We start from the raw sequence: 18,348 nt of genomic DNA, 5'->3' as shown, positions 1-18,348 counted from the left end.
ACAAGTTTGTAAACCTAGAAACCACTTGCTTTTCCTTAGTGCCCTTCCAGTCATACATTAAACGATGAAACAAGGGGGGACACAGACAGCTCTTTATGCCTAACTCAAACCCACGCACACCTGTAAGAATAATATTCTCTATAGCAGTGGAAATACGTTAAGGATCACTGTGTACATAGTCCCAAAACCAACACCAACCGACAGTACATCTGTAAACGGCCGATGACTACACAGACGAAATTCCCCAAGGAGCCAAATATTGCTCAGGGATTGAAAACAGAAGAGCGGTTCAAATGGCAGAGATCCAGACAACTCAAATAGCACAAAAAATGCACAAAATATACTTCTGCACAGGAGGCAAAAATTGCACATACACCGCATGCCATATTTTTCCAATTTTGCTTCACACATTGACATAAAAATAAATTTAAACCCACAATTATAACACCAAATGGATCTTGTCTGAAGTTCAATGTTTCCACTGGAGAACTTTTTTGTTTTCTTTTGCGCATGCTTGGCACTGGTTGCCCAGCAGAGGACGCTAGTTCAGCCACATAGTCAGCTTGTAGTTCAGCCTGCATGAACTCATATCACCATGCTGGGGAAAAGAAAAAACAACTGACCATCAGTGCATTCATGTGCAGGTCAATACTGTATGTCTGCACATACAGTATTCATCAAACTGCTCCGAATCAGAAAGGTGCTTCAATGATTTAGTGAAGTCTGGTTTGGCTCTCCAATCTACAGTATCTTATATACAACATGCTTGTTTGTACTGCACTCTGTCGGTGCTTTTCTATTGTCTAAGTTAAATTTTAGAAGTGCAGCTTTACATTACATTACATTACAGGCATTTAGCAGACTCTCTTATCCAGAGCCACTTACACAACGTTTTACATAGCATTTACATTGTATCCATTTATACAGCTAGATATATACTGAAGTAATGCAGGTATCTTGTTCAGGGGTACAACAGCAATGTCCGACCTGGTTCCAAGACGAGTTCCTTACCCGTGAAACTACACTGCTGCCCGACGTATGTTGGAGTGAACTGTGCAATTCAGTACCTCATTTCAAACATCATTTCAAAGACCTGGATACCAATTTTAAAGCTGAGCGTACAACGTTCTGCTTATAAGCTGTGACCTTTAATCATGGTGCTATACTGCCACCTGAAAAATGTGCTATTTCCCACCTTACATTCCACAGCTTACATAATAGGTCTTTTTACATATTCTTAATTCACACGGGACAAAATGGGATTAAGTAAGGGATTTAACAGCTTGCCGCTTGGCCAACCGTCCTTCCACTTCCATTGGAAATATATTTAAAGAAATACACAGCTGTGTGTTGCAGGACTATTCATGTTATCCTGAACTCAGTGTCAGAGGAAGTGATCGGGTCTGTCCGTCCAAAAGCGATTATTGTCCCCTGCGTGACTTCCACGTCACACGGGGTCAGGCGCATCACCTGCGCTTCCCCGTCCTGTGACCTTTGACCCCTGGAGCCGCGCGCGGCCTCAGGAATGCGCTGCGTGTCGGTGCATCCTTTCAGCCGGGACATCAAAAGGCATCGTCAGCATGTGGCAGCTGCGAACAAAATGCGGAGATAAGCTGCAAGCTCCACTGACGACGCGAATGCTTTGAGGAATAATGCGGAGACTAGCCGAATGCAGCGGGGTATTACAATAGCTCCGCCTCAGCTCTCTGAGAACAAAGATGCAGACAGGCGGGGGGGAGGGGGGGGCGGTCTTTTGGTATTATTAAATTCGACTTCTGTTCCTGATTTTGGACTCCCTCGTAAATGGATTTCGCCAGGCCAAAACATTAGGAGCATCTCAACCAATAAAATAGCAGATCAAACAACCTTAAAATGGACCTGCTCTCCTTGGCTTCCCCTCCTAGAGATGACATATTGTAAGGGCCATAGAGAGAATTGAGAGAAATGTGTCTGCCCTGCTTCCACTTCAAACCCTGAGAGAAGTGTCATGCTGTATGTCTTTAACTTCCCAAACCATTCCCTAATCAGACAATATTAAACTGCCCAGACAGCATACAAGCAAAAGTGACGTAGGGCCAATATATAGACACTGTTGCTTTCCATCTGTAGGAGGTAGTTGTGACGTGACATGGAGGTTTTTTTGCTTTCAATCAAAAATGTTTTGCTTGATAATTCTGATGCAAATCTTTGCCAAAAGTATGATGTTTTCTTATGATGTTAATTTTGACGCAAATCTGATTCCGCAGTTAACGATATAGCTGGGACATCTTCCCAATGGGCAAACTACCTTCACGCTACGTGTCAGCTACCTCCCACAGACAGAAAGTGACAGAGCGCCTATGTCAGTCTTGCATCGCTGTGCTGTAAGGATAGGAACCTGTTTGACACGCTGTGTAGTTGATAACATTCCCTTTATGCTAGTCATTTTATGATCCTACCCCCTCCTGCATGCCGTGGCAGACAGACTGGCGGACCTCACACAGGCTGCGCTGCCTCAGACTGCCTGTGTCGGAGTTCCAGAGAGGGAATAAGCGCCCGTATTGATCGTCGCCCCCCTGGAGCAGCGGTGGATTTGGCTGGGCCGAGCCTGAGGCCGGCACCGCAGATCCGGTCCGGAAGGTTGATGGAGCCACTGGCACACGCACAGTGCCCCTCCAGTGGACCGACGCTAGATGGAATGAGCTTCGGGGTCTGACAGCTCCCATCCCTCTCTCTGTTTATTCATGTGTCCTACAGCCCGTTCACTGTGTCTCTCCATCAGCAGCAAATCTGCATTTAACATCACGGGCCCCCTCTGTAAGCTGGTGTTCGGCCTGCATCGCCTGTTTAACTTGTGTCTCAGGAGTTATTCAATTTGAGCTCTTAGTTGAAGTTCTAACTTGGAAATGTAACTTTCATTTAGACTCATCAACATGTGCCAAGCCATAAACCGATGTGTTGACAAACCAATGAAAATTAAGTTTAAAAACGTCTGTACAGGGCTGGGATGTATGCAATCTATCCTGATACAGGTGGAAAACAATTATAAAATTTTAAAAAGAACTAAATGTAAGAACCTGAACCATATCTGAACCTTAGTTCGCTGGGTTTCAACAAGAAAAGACAAAACCACGTGAGTCTTACACAGGTAGCCCTGCCCAGTCAGGAAGCCCACAATGAGTTATGTAAGCCCTGTTTCAGAGCCACGTGAGCAAGGTGTGCGGCGGGGGAGCGCACGCGTGCGGGAGCCACTTTGTGCAGTCAGCAAGACGAAAGCCCATGTGATCCCCATCCACTCGAGGCTCAGCGTTCCAGCAGTTTCCAGCTCTGCTTTCTGTCTAAAGTTTCTTCATGCAAGGGTGCCCAGACAGCCTGAGGGAGAGTTATGTGATCTCAGCGGTCCTGTGGCCGGTCCCACAGAGCTGGGAATGCTCGTTATTTAACGGCCACTTGGTCTTGGTTTGACCCGGTCCAGAGGTTAATTCTGGTCTCGCACACCTGCTCCATTCCATAACAACCATAGAGTTTGAAATGGCCCAACACAAGGAATTCATGTTAAGTGAAGCCATCAAACTACTGACTGGAATGGTACCGTGTATTATGTTTCCCTTCCCCTGCCATCTGTCACCACTTGTTGAAGTGAGGTTATGTCTGTTATGATTTCGGTTCTGAAGACATTTATCAACTTTTAAACTATTCCCATTCTCCGGGAACTGCAATAGGAAATTCAGTTTTCAACAACGATGAACTCCACAGGTGTAAAAAGACAAGTTCCGCTTTGGCACACTTCTGGCTGCAATGCAACACAAGAAAGTATTTATATCAAGGGAGTAAGACACGTGCTTATTCAATCAACTGCTCACTGGCCCTTTACAATAGCGTGAGAAAATACAATCTCCACACAAGTGAGGAGATAAATTTACCCTGCTTGAATGCTTACATTGGCAGGGACAGATTAGGCTGGTTTAGCATGCATTTCATTGTTTATCGTAGCACGTCATTCATTTTACACGGAGCTACATGGGAAGTGACACTGCTGTCAACAATTCCTGAGTGCTAAATCCATGCAGGAATGTCTATGGAAGACCAACAGTAAAAGTTCCATTCCCAAAACCAATTATCCTGGGTTGGAGTTCCTACACAACTCACTACCATGAACTACACAGCTCCATAGCACTCTGCCTCGTGAAAGTGATTAATAAAGCACAGGTTAATCTGCTCTCGTGGAATCAATAGCTTTTTCATGCAGTGTCGCTGGCCCTGTTTTTCCATTCCGCAAACATATTTTACTAACCTTCTGCAACCGTTCAAAGTAAACATTTATTCCGCCTCCATCAAAAAAGCTATTTTCTTCCCTACAAAGGACACCGTGTCCTTATTAATGGCTCACTCACATACCAAGCCACAAGTTCAAACATAGTGACCAACGGTCAGTTTCATTTGCAGCAATTAAAGTGCAGATTGTTCCAAGAAACTGCTTAAATGAGAGTGCACGTGCCAAAGGCACTCACATCCTCCGAGGTCTGATCTTTAAGACACTTTGGGCATTTGATATGTAACTGTAGAGTAGGGTTTTAAGCTCATGTAGTGACCTAAGGACCGATGTATTCAGATTTAATTACATCCAATGGGAGACTATGAAATAAGGTGTAATTATGCTTCAAAACTGTCCACATCTACAGAATTACTGCTACATTAATTACTGATTAATCACAATTATTTACATACGGAAGCACATTCAGTGTTAAGGGGAACTTCCTTTCACATTAAGTATTTCCAAAGTATAGGAAATGCTGTGCTGCATGCTGACATGTCAGAGCACTTGCAAATTTTTAATGATGCGTCATGTCATGAAACACAATACTCAGTGCTCCTGAAATGTAGAGAAAGGTCCAGGGGTTAATAATTACTTTAATCACTATTCCTCATAGAATCTGCATTTGCTTCTCAGTCATATATGAGCATGGGATAGACTGATTCAATACAAGAAGGTCTGTGATAAAGAGACACATCTGTATGTATGTGTGCTAGGCGAACAACTAGGCAGATAGGTATCATTATCTAAACATCTTACTCACAGAGTTTAGCTCAGTGCTCATGCTTGGGATTCAAACCCATAAACCACAGAAAAGATCTAGAAAACCACCACAATGCAAGACAGGAAATTCACTATCATCCACAAAATTGCAGCTACAATCGTGTCATAGATTTTACCATGTAGGGCTAATTCACCCTGCTTTCTGGTTAAAAGGCTTAGAAATTGACTTAAGGCATCAGCCAGCGTATAGCCAGCCAAAGGGGAGTGATGCTAATCGTGGAGGTTATGATCCTGTCGGAGGGGTGATGTCATGTGGCTGGAAAAAGGCAACGTTGTCACAGTCGATTCAGGTGACGTTCTGTCAGAGATTCTGGAATGCAGTGGGCAGTCGTTAAATAAAAAACTTCTGCCTAGTCATGACCTATTCATCCAAATACCTACTTATCTCCTATTCCTCTTAAAACGCCACTCATCTCCTACTCCTCTTAAACGTCGACTCCTCTCGTACCCCTCTTAATTTGCCCCTGGCGCCGGTAAAGTGACAGGCGTAGAAGAGCAGGATGTTGAGTTCATTTGAAAGGCCAGGACGTAAAGTTAAAAAAGAACAGAGAGAAAAGGGATGTAAGTGCAGCTCTAACTTAAAACTGAATCTTGCCGTTTTAGACTATAGGAAACGTATTCAGCTGTAGCAAATACTGTAAGATATCCCACCACTGCCTGAAAGCAGAGGGGACCTTTGTTTTCCATATAGATAAATAAATGCTGGAAGAAAGTCTAGGCCCTGGGGAACAGTGTAACTGCAAACACCTGGCAGGAATAGGGTTTAATGGGTCCAACCACATCCTCAGTCTGTGCTGGATGAGAGCGTTGAATGGCTCTGCACACGAGTGCAGCCTCACACGGAGGTGACCTGTGCGCCTGCTCTGTCTCTCCTCCTCCCTCCCTGCCTCTCAGACGGCAGGCACGTGCAGAGGGAACGCGGAGACGAAGGGCGGAGCCATGAGAATAATGGAAATCTCACGTTCGGCAGGGGCGGAGCCAGGGGACACCAATTCCTGAGTGTGCTATTGCAGCCTTTAGTGAGGAAAATCAGACAGTCCACAAAGACTCAGAGGAAGTTCAGTCCACACCATGGATAGACTGCTTTATCTCTGTGGTTATTCAACTGCAATAAAATTCAAAAAAAAAAAAATTAAATACATGTAATTGCAGGTTACCCACTACCTTTTCATTACTGTTCTACAAACTAGCTTGATTTTGTATTAATATACTGTAAACAGTGTTTGAAGTGGGCTGGTACTCACCTACACACAGTATCAGCACATCTAAGTTCTACTCTTTGGAGAACCGTGATTTTTTCTTGCGTACTGGCACATATTTAGCCTATATGCTATATGAGTCACATTTACATTGTGGTTGTGGGTTGGCGTTGATTAACTTGTATTGATCTTGCACTTACATTTGTGAATATGGGAATGTTATTAGCCAGGTCTGACACTGCTGTCACATGACTTTGATGGATGGACGTTCCCTGGTTAAGAGCACCTGTTAAATCAATGTAATGTATCGTAATATACACAGACGCCCACACCCACGGACTCACAGGAAAACGCAGAAGAAAGGGAGACTCAGTGAGTAAATATTGCCTCGGCCTCGGTCTCGTGTGGGAAAGGGCGGTTGGTTGCGGGATACAGTAGCCCTGACCTTTTATACCGAATACTCGGAGCTGAATCTGGTCTTCATCAGGAAGGCGCAGCCGGAGCGCCGGCGGCACGCGGCACATTAGTTACATAATGAGCCGCGCTGCGAGAGGAAACGCAGCGGGGAGCGCCGACTGTTCTTTCAGACGGCGGCTCTGGGGTCGCCGTAGGAACCAGACTTTCTTTTCTTGCGCAAGGGCTTCCCAGTAGCTGCTGATGCTGCCCCCCTTTGATCACAACTGATGAAATTCTTCCCAGCAGTGAAAGTAGTGGAGCGTTATTGGTTCTTAGCGCCTGTTCAGCAGTGCAGGTAAAACAAAAACAGCAGACCCAGATTATGGCATGGCTCTGTGTGGCATTCTGTGTTTCCACGAATTCACTCTGCATAACTGTATCTCCATCTAGCCTGGAAAGTTACTAGTAATCAGCACCAACACTAAAAACATAGTCACTTTACCACAGTAAATCTATTACAATATCAGCTCTAAAATTATGCAATGTATGTATGACTGATATGATGTTAAACAGGAAATTAAAAACAGAAATAAAAACTGCATTTGGATATTGATGTGAGATAATATCTTGCATACATCCATTTATATCTATAAGTGGGAAGGTACCAGTTTCCCTCTTTGATGGCAGTACCAACCAGAGGCTGTTTGTTCAGATGGAGATCATTTGTTCTGCAATATTAGAGCCCTTTCTGCTCATAATGTTTTTGTTTTCTACAAGAAACACAAATTAAAGAACAGAAAGTTTAAATGGACCAATTGGTTTAAATAGTCGCACTTAGAATAAAAGAATAGTTTGTGGTGCTTTAGGCGTCCAGAGGTCCCCAGAGAAATCTTTTTATTAGTTTTCAGGAAAAGCCTTCCTCAATTCAAAAAAGTAATATACTTCCTGTATAATCCCTTCCTATATTAATCCACAAAGCCATTATAAAGGTTGAAGTCTTCATGATATGGAACCAGATTCAACAGAGGAGGTTCTTTAAGATGAGTCTAACTTATTTGTAAAGTAACAAGACAAGCTTTTTAATCACTATTATGAATGAACAGGAAGGTTTTAAACATTTGTTGGAATTATTGTAGCAATCAGCACCATTCCACTCATGTGTTTAGATGATTAGAGAGAAACCAGCCCATATTAACTCTTGATTTATATGCTGCTAATATGAATATGATTTCAATCAGCTGACATTGTGTATGTGACCATCAAGTGTCAAAAGTGTACAGCTTTATAACGTGATTTATTTGTAAGTGGTTAATAAAGACGTAACAGGTGCATTATGTATCATTAATGAATGGGATAGTGATGATTACTCAAAAATGAATAAATATGTTATTAAGGAAGAGGATTGTCACTTTTTTTAAAAACATCACAAAAGGTGATAGACTGGCATGTACACAAATAGCAAATCACAGTCATTCTCCAATTGTCAGTCTCCTTTGACACCTTGTCAGTAACAAATAAATTAAGTAAATATAATTACCAAACAGTAAAGAAAGGTCTTATGAACAGTGTCATCATAAATATTGTGAGAAACAATTTGGCAAGAGATTAAGCTCTTAGGGTTGAAGGAAGATCCGTGATCATATCTACAGCAGGGCTACTGTATATAATTAACTGAGTCAAAGTTCAGAGATGGCAGCCCTGTTAAACCAAGAAAGAATAATGTGTGATTCGTTACAAACAGACAGCTTCTCTAGTCCTTGCTCTGCACAAACTGGCAGCTGTAGGAAAATGCCATCATCTGGTCTTCATTTGTAAAACACTTCAACTGTAATTTTATTTAAAGGTTCTGAAAAAGGCCAGAGTGCTTGACATTTGCCGTAAACAAGGAATTGTGGGATTAGTCTGACCACCAGTTTGGGACCAGTCATCAGTGCCTTGTCTTGGAAAATTAACAGTAATTGACTCGGGCTTCCAGCTGGCCAATACCCTCTATTCAAAATATGGAATCCAAACAATGCTGTCCCACTCTGGTGGAACAAACTGCTGATTCTACCTTTCTAGACTGAAATGCAGCACTTTGTTGATCTTATATTTCTTTTGACATACGCTTCTTCTTGAGTGTCTGAGACTATTCCAGTAAGAATGGGAGCGCTTGCCATATTCTCCACAGGTGAAGGTCTCAGTATTTTGTAATAAGCGTGAGGGCCGAATGTTCTTTTTGATCCGCTTGCATCATTTGGAAGAGCCGCCTGGTTTTTCAGCCAGGAGGTAGAGCGGCTTGCTCTTGTATTCCTCACACAGCACCAGGAAATGTGCTTGACAGTTAAGTGGAGCCACAGTGAGGCAGGACACACGGAACACAGTGTTTTTCCTACGATTTCGCCGTATCTGACTTTAGTGAGCGTCCGCGTGCCTGGCCGTTCCCGGCTCCCTGTCTGTGGTGATGGGGAGGTGAGTCAGCCGCCACGGGCCCTGCCAGATCCCGCGTGTCCCGGAGGATATTCTCACCGGGGTAAACATCCCTGCACGTTCTCGTGCAGCTGAGGCACTGCCCCGATTGTGACGCGAGGCTCGCACGTGGAGCTGTCGGATCCCCACCGATCAGAGCACTGCGCTCGCTGTTACCTGCTGCTGCCAGAAGAGGGAGCATGAGCGGACACACACACGCTACCAATAATCGTACGCAATCACTTACAGGAGCTACTGGTATTCTGCTGTTAAAAGATAGATTATGCTTCAAGTTGCTGAAGTTCAGTTTTCATTAAGTAACGTGGAAGGGTTCCATTTGTGTGGAAAAAACAGGCACAGAGACCCCATTTGCTTATTCAGACCAGCACGGTCTCACACAAGCTTTCTACTGTTACAGTTCCTCTCTCATCAGTGGAGCTTTGATAGCCCAGTGACCTCTTCAACATCACTGGCTGAAAAAGGAGACTGTATACTACAGAGACTGGTACACAGCCAGGGATACTAAAGCTTTCAAATGGAGTAACAGGAACAAACGATCTGATCCAATATGCTATATTTATTTATTTATCCATTTATGTATATTTTTATCTCATAATGTTGAAATAAAGTACTGTGGATCCTTATAGGTACATTGGCAAGTGAACAGGTGACATTGTGAGACACATTCCTTCTCTGTACAGAAAAGCCGAATAAATATTTTCCAAAACATTCTTTCACAAAGAATTTGCTTAATTGCACATAAGTAAAGCAAACAAATGTTTTCTATCTATGTTGTAAGCACACTGTATTTCAGTAATATCAGAGGTGGAATTATGTTGTTCAAATAGTGATAGCACGTAATTAAAAAACCACAAAACTCTATTCCACTTTAGTCACAGTGAATAGTTACATATACATAAACATTACAGAAGTAGTTTTGTTGTGAATTACAAATTACATACATGTGATGGGCCATCATTTTCCCCAGGGTGAGATATTGATTATTAATCCAGTGATATTTGAACATGTATTAGAATATTATTGATGCATGCTGATTTACAATTGATGGCTGTTCGGCTGTGAACAAAAAATTCTGAAATTGAGGAATATTAAATTCTTCATTTGACTTGTTCAAGTCTCACACATAATTTTGTGGCATAATTTTCACAATATGCATTGCCTTCTAAAATAATTCACTTAACACTTTATGTTCAAAAACTGGGTAATGCATTATTTTATACTAATGCAATTGCCCAGAAAAAAAATATATTTTTATCACTGTTAATCAAACCTGCAAGAGTTATTAAAATAAATATAAAAAAATGGAACTGCAATAACATGCTACTTTTTAAAGATAGTCTCAATATTAGGGGACTGTATTGTGGCCTCTCATGGCTTCATGGTTTCAATAGGGAATAAAAATGAAGCAACACACATATAAAATCAATTTGTCTTCCATCAGCATGGGAAAAAGCAAAGAACTATCAGGCAGACAAAGGGTTTTTCAACGTCACAAGTCAGGAGATGGTTCTGAACACTGACAATACTGCTTTCCACTCCACTTAGACCTGTTTGAAACCACTGGGACCCTGTGCAAAATCTGGCAGATGGTTTGGCCATTGTTGGAGATGAAGAAAACTTGGTCGCTTGTTTGGAACACAACGTCTCTAAATCTAATTTAATGCCAGACCTCCAAATTTCCATGGTGGCGGCTTTTTGGAAGGGTTGTCAGAAAAAGCCCCCATTGAGGGAAATTTAAAAAAAACATCAGCATCTGTGGTTTGCTAAATGGCATTGAAACTTCAATTGGAACCGAGTGTCACAGTCAGATGAAACCCAATAAGCTTTATGGCCAGGCATACCAGTGGTGGGTTTCGTGTTGGAAGAAGGATGCTGAAAACATTTTGGCCAAAAACCTGGTATCTCTTTGCCAGGAAGCTCAGTCTTTGCTGAACATGGATCTTTCAGAAAGACAATGGTTCATGCATACCTCAAAATCACCCGTGAAGTGGTTAATTTCCTTGTTAACTGTTATTGTTTGTAAGAAGGATCAACTGCCCCCCTGCCAATATGTTTATCTCATTAAACACTGCATATAACAACTCAGTAGTGTAATCATTGTGAAGGGAGGGTACTCAAAGTACTCAACCCATGAAGAATGAATATCTTGGCATATAAATGATTAGTAAATTATCTATATTATGTTTGAGACTTAAAATCCAGTTCAGTACATGTATTTTTTACAGTGCATTTTTTTGTTGTTGTCTTTTGTCATTTTTATCAAGGGTGTGAGTAATTTTGGAGGTCATTATACATTCTGTATTTGAGCACTAGTGACCCAAACATTTGAATGAATACATATTTTAAAAAGGTTCAAAGTGAAAACAAAGTGAAAAAAAGATAAAAATCACTCTTTTAAAGAAGCATCACATACATACAAAATTGCAAAGCCAATATAACCATACACAAGCACCATGAGAGCAGGGCATATGAAGCACTGATACCTACAGCAAAGCTCTATGAACATCACTAATACATACACATTTTTTTGAGTGTTCAAACTGGAGTTAAGTTTTGTTTACTACAAGTTACATTCACAACTGAATGCAGGGTACTGCCATTAAGCACAGGTTCTGATAAGGACAAAGCGATCATAGTCCAATTAAAAACTAAAAAACCAGGGGGTCCCCTTAGACTTTAAGAGGCCTCTTCAAAACTAAAGCTTCTAATGGGCAGATTGCTGGCCATGTACCAGGGGCATAAACATTAATGCACTTCACCTTGACTTCATCAAGAGGAAAGTGAAGGGAATGACATGTGGAAAAGTCCTCTGATCCCTCACACAATAAAACATAAAGACAGTATGTATCATTATTTCAATGTGTCAACGAACAAGCAGAAAAGCAGGAAAGTCTTCAAAATATGGCCTATCTTGACAAACATGGTCAGATTACAGTTCAAATTGCAGTTTGTTGAAATTGCTCCACTCCTAATTTTTAGATGGCTGTTGAACGGTGTTTTCCATTTCATAAAGTCTTGCAGATGCCCCAGGACAATTCGTGAGAGTAATAAAATTGCAATGCTAATGAAACTGAAATGTTTACTTGTGACTCAACATTCTGTAATAGAATCTTACTAATCTGTCTCCATTTTGTGTTGTTTCACCAATCAACACACTGGAGCAGATATGAATATCGCATGGAGATGGTGTGGCTAACTGCACTTCCAATCCTAATTAAACAATATTCTGTTTTGTTCCACCCAACGAACAGATAAAAGACTCCCTATTTCATGGGTAAAAGAGCATCTGCTGAATTATTCACCAGGTGTAGTCAGGCATTCTGTACTCCTGGGATTTTGTCAAAAAAAAAAAAAACAGTAGGGAGGCATTCTCGGGAATGTGCAGGAATTCTGGCCTTAGAAGCTATATTGAAAAACAGTGACTGTGTTTGGCTAGCCTGAATGTGCACTTCTGTTTGTTTATTTGCTTGATGAAATATCCATTTTCAGTCTGCCAACAGCTTGCACGACAGATATGCATGGAAAGACCACACATGGAAATATTTTGAAAAGCTTGAAGGTGGAAAGTTTTTTTTTTTTTTTTGTCCAGATGCAGATGCAAGCTCCATTCTAGCGAGATAATCCCACAAAAATATATACTTTTGAGTTTGAAAATATCTTTGGACATGTCATATTGAAAAACATTCCAACACAATGTCAGTTGACCCGAAAGCTCACTCTTATTCTTATCATTCTCACTATGCTCCTGTGATACTGAACTTTCTAAATACCACTGAAATTGTATTACCATATGTACAACTGTGAATCTAGCCAATTGAGGCATTGCCGTTACTGTTACATTACCATAATATGCCAAATAACAATTCTTTATTGTTTAAAAAAAAAAAAAATGAATATTGTGAGATCACTCACACTACTGTGAAAATACATTTTTCTGGAGCTAGAAAAATAGTAACATATCTACGTCTGTATATTTCATAGGAGTTACATTTTACCGGAATGTCAATGAAAATATTACATCAGTCATCTCTAAATAGCTGCCGTATTATACAGAAACTGTAAAGAGAATGACACAAATATAAACAGTGCACAACGTTTCAATAGGAAACAAGGCATTGCGAACCAACAGCTTTCAAATTGGTTTTAAAGCAAGACCCATAGGAAAATGGCATTGAATGGCCGTAAATTAGACCTGTTTTCGGAAAAGAAATATGGGAGTTTGAAAATTTGCTGAAGAAAAATATTTTCCGTGATTTTCAGGAGGAAAAATGGTGTAATTGGATGTTTGTGTCACAGACTGAGAATGAGGCATGCAGGCAGTCCCCCATGGGGATGTTAGATTCTAGGTTTAGCTGGGACACTTCAACATGACTGAATGAACTCTTAGCAGGAGGCAGGGACGTAGGAAGTGAGGGGGACATGGGGGACATGTCCCCCCAATATTGGAAACAGTTAAATTCCCCCCCCCCCTTATTTTGAATGCCATGCTACAGGAGTGTTCAAATTATGCACTAGGTATGTAGTAACCAATAGTCTCAGTAGGTTGCAATCAGACAATCGCCCCATTCAAATTGTGCACCGCAAGATTTTTTAAAAATCCATATGTGTCAGTAGAGGGTTTGGATGGGTGGAGAGGTGGAGGGGAGGTGGTGTTGAGGTGTAGAATAGCGCTCCTCCAACCGTATTCATTTGGCATGCCTCATCTGCACCCCACACTCTGTGTAAGATGCATTTATTGCACATTTACTATGTATGCATGTAGTTATGTGTCTAAAAATAGAATTTTTGTGATGTATTTAATTCACCCCTTTTGACACCAGGGAGTTAAATATGGTTTAATTAAGTTGAATAAACATGATACTTTGATTCTTGTGCCCTCTTGAGGTTGTCTACTCTTTGCCTATTACTCATTCAGATATATCAGATATCACATACATACACAAAAATAAAGGAACAGCTCATAGCTCATGCTGGTGAGAATGGATGAGGCTAGCATGCATCTTTAATACCCATAGCTGGCGCTGGTGGAACCATTGAACTTTTCCACTAACTATAATATTTATTGTGGGGGCGGGCAGGGGTAGGGTCAGGGAAGCACATGTGCCCCCCCAATGTCAAGCTTACTCCTACACCCCTGTCAGGAGGAGACCAAAGAAAACTCTTCAGCATCTCAGAAATGAAGGCATAAATCAAACAAGAACAAAGGAATAAAATATATAATAGCGTTTTTTCTTCCATTTTCTTCCCACATTAATTCGGGATAGGTATTTTGTCATGACACACGGATGAACCTCAGACATGAATTCAGTAAAACACTGCCTTTTTGGATTAAAATGATTCAATGGGCACCTCGAAATAAGGAATGTTCTGATAAGGTTATATTGAGGCTACAGTTCAGAGAACAGTTGATTCTCTTCAAGGTTTGGTTTAAATAAAGCTCACAAATCTAGTTGGGATCGAATGACTGTAAGGCTTAGGCAGACCCTTTGGCAGGCAGTTAATAATGGAGGAGATAAAGGCGACATTTTGACTCTCATATTTAGTCCAATTAATTTTGTTTCCCAATCTGATCTTTCCTTTCTGAGTTTTCACTCTTTCTCAGAGGGGAATTGTATGGGGTCCCATGGGTTCAGAAACAATGCATTCTTAAATACTATACATAAGCCTAACAGCAGGGAAGTATAATGATTAAAGAACTGAGCTTACAGCCTAAAGTTTTCAGGTTTGATTCCCAAGTAGGACTTTGCTGCTGTACCCTTGAGCAAGACATTTAACCTAAATCTCTTCAGTATATATTCAGCTGTGAATGCTCTGAATAAGAGCGTCTGCTAAATGCCTGTAATTCAATGAGCTCAATGACGAAGCACACACAGGGAGATAATATGATGAAAGGGTATGAAAAAGCCACTGATGTTAACTGACATTCAAAAAGACTCATTTCCATAATTAATAAGATAACCAATTCAACTAAGATATTACAGTATCAGGTAACCATGAGAGCATAATTGTCATTTTTGGCCAGTAGGAAAAGGCTGAGAAGCAAACTGATTTCTAAAAGACTGACACAAGAACGGATTAGTATGAACTTGTGCTAGGCTAATCAGTTCCCACTCACACCATAAACTGGAACACACTCACAATATTAATCACTGAATTCAATCAGCACAGTGCAACTTTTCTAAATTACAGCAGTTTTTCCATCAATTCTGACCCCACTAAACTGTGCTCGTTGAACAAAAAACTGACAGTTGTGTTTATCTGTTCAGTCAGATTTAGGGTAAACTGTACGTATCTGTTAAATCAAATTTAGGACAACGACTGATTGTGTCGGTCACACTAACATGTTTGGGATTAAATACATCCTAACAAAGCTATATGTGGCCAAAAGAGATCAAATGTATTTTATCACATTACCCCATTTGTCCTATGTAGCAATGTACTACCAAAATAAATTAGCTTGCATGTTAGTACCTACTGTCTGCGTACCACCTGTTGTCATTGTGACAATTTTATATATTTTATTTGGTCAAGAGGACATAAACATATTGCATACAGATCAACTAAAGCTGTGTTTGTCAATGAAATGAATTTATATACATATAATTATAAACATATCATTGACAACCTATCCATACCATAAATATGACATCTTGTGTATCTTGTGACCGAAAGAAACCTGGGAGTCAAGCAAAAAAGCATTAAAATATATGTAACAGATGTTAAAGGCTATTTTATAATGTGTTTTACAAAATACAAAACCTTATGGAAGCTTTATTATTGGACAAATGGAAACGATTTTGTCTTTACTTGATACTATTTTGGGGGGGGGGGGGGGCATGGTATTAAAAACGCATGTAAAACTTTATCACCACATGAACTACACCAAAGGGGATTACATTGGCTGCTAAGTTACATGGAAAGATCTCTGTCATTTATGCATGAGGTATCATTATAGGTCTCAATGTATTTATTTTATTTTATTTATTTATTTATTTATGGCGCTTTCAAAATATTATTTTGTTGCTTTTGCCAAACATTAATATCCCTCAATGAATGGAAAAACTTACAGATGACTTAACTCTAAGTAAGCTAGTTAATAAGACTCCGTTTAATATGCCTAATATTGCCCAAAGAAATGCTATCTCACAAAATGTTCTCTTTTCTTAATAAATTTTGTTGCTGTTCAGCTTAATTGAAACCATTTTCTAATAAACCCCAAGCAAGCTGCTTTTTTCAGATTAAAACTACTACCATTCTTAAAAATTAGATTTCTGGAGATTTTATGAGAGAACTGAAGCAATTAACAGCATTTTACAAGGTAGATCATGCTCTGACAAACGTTCCCTTTAAATGACAAAAATAATTATTTAAAATCAGATTTATTTCCTGATAATATTAAATATGAAACATAAAGGTTCTGCAGCATAGTCCCTACTGCCTCACTCACTGTATGAGTGAAAAATCACTTGATTTACTATCCATTATCTTTATTTTGTACAATACCAAACAAAACTCATTCAAAGAGTACAAGTGAATGCACAAAGTCCCTACACAAATTGAAAGGCAATAATCAGAATACATTTTGTTCCAGCCATTTATCCAGTTGCTTTTTCTGATTTATATATTAGGATTGGCTCAAGGACCCAGAGCTCACTGCACTGGACGAAACCTATTTCCCATGTCTCCTATTACGAGTCCCATAGTCTCACTTTGGAGTGACAGCTGTCTCAGCTCTAGAAAAGTGGATTGGTGGAGCTATCAAGGACCAAGCAGAGTGAAAAGGATCAGGGTGGCCTGTAGAACCGGCAGGCCTGAAGGGTCACATTTGCTTGCCAGTCCAATTCAAATCCTTCGTAACACCTTCCGCTGACCTTCAACTTAAACCTGTGACAGTTGTAAGTAACAATACTGAAATGCTTTAAAAGCTGTGGCTGAATTGTTTTCTCTCATTGGAGGCCATCTTAGCTCCCCAAGTGATGCTGTTTTCCCCTAAACATGTTTATTTCTCACCTGAGTATTATTTATTGGTGTCCTGCTAGGTGTCTTTAAACTGGGAATTACAAATACACATACTAATACAAATAAACTCTACTTATATGAAGAATGACCATAATAATATACATATATTTTTTTAAAACAGTTCACAAACTTAAGCAAAGATAGCGGGTCATTGAAAAGGAGACAGATGATACTGGAAGCATGGAAGAGATCCCTATTACCCAAGACACAGTCCAACTGCCCCACCAAACACATGTTGAAGTAAATGCCCATATTGCACACCACTAAATTACTAAAATGGGCACAGGCAAAAATATTCCATCTGTTCCATATAAAATTAGTAATTCCACTAGTGTCCAGGCATTTTCACGTTATTGTTGACAAAACAACAAGGTTAATTTAGTCAAAAATTACAAAGCTACATGTAGAACAAGTAATGGGGTTTGGAATGATAAACCTCTCACCTTCAATAACAGGTAAAAGGTTATTTGCATTGAAGCATGTCTATAACTTGAGTTCCTACAGTAAGTCACCAGCAAACTGCCAAAAAGTAAACAAATGACATTCTTGTCCACTCCCAAAACTAATGGTTAGAGGAACACTCCTGAAAGATCTATTTAAACTGCATTTTATTGATCAGGAGTTGCAGATTTTATGTGATTTGTCTCAATGACGATCATGGAATGATCTACAAATGTCATGTCATTGCAGCTCACTTTTCTTCTTTTGCATGGTTTATTCCTGAGGAGCATACTTTAAACCATTTTCATACATTCCTTTGTCTTCAGCCTTAGATCTTGCATGCAATATAATATATTCCCAGCATACAAACCACTGGGGTTTCATCCTCATTCTATCAGTGATTAGAAAAAATATAAGCTTAAAATGGCATCTAAATTAGCCATGGTCTATTAGTAAATAGTAAATTAGTTCACATGATATTTCACGAAATGTTATTTACGATTAATCTCCAGTGTTGGATCTCCAGGTACCGTAAGACCTGGAGGGGTCTGGATGTTTGTAGTAATTAAACAGAAATCGTAAAGAAATAGTAAGCAACAGTCTTGTTTCAACAACACTTTGTCGATGTACCTCCAGTTGGGTGAGGAATGGGATATACCATTTTCTATCAATAGTGCCTTTGACTAAGAATACACTCCACTCAACTACCAAACAATTCCAGTTAGGACACCCACCCACAAGTTTCAT

The sequence above is a fragment of the Anguilla rostrata genome, chromosome 6 (genome assembly GCF_018555375.3).
Source record: "Anguilla rostrata isolate EN2019 chromosome 6, ASM1855537v3, whole genome shotgun sequence".
Classification (NCBI taxonomy): Eukaryota; Metazoa; Chordata; class Actinopteri; order Anguilliformes; family Anguillidae; genus Anguilla; species Anguilla rostrata.
Note: the sequence above shows the minus strand (reverse complement) of the source record.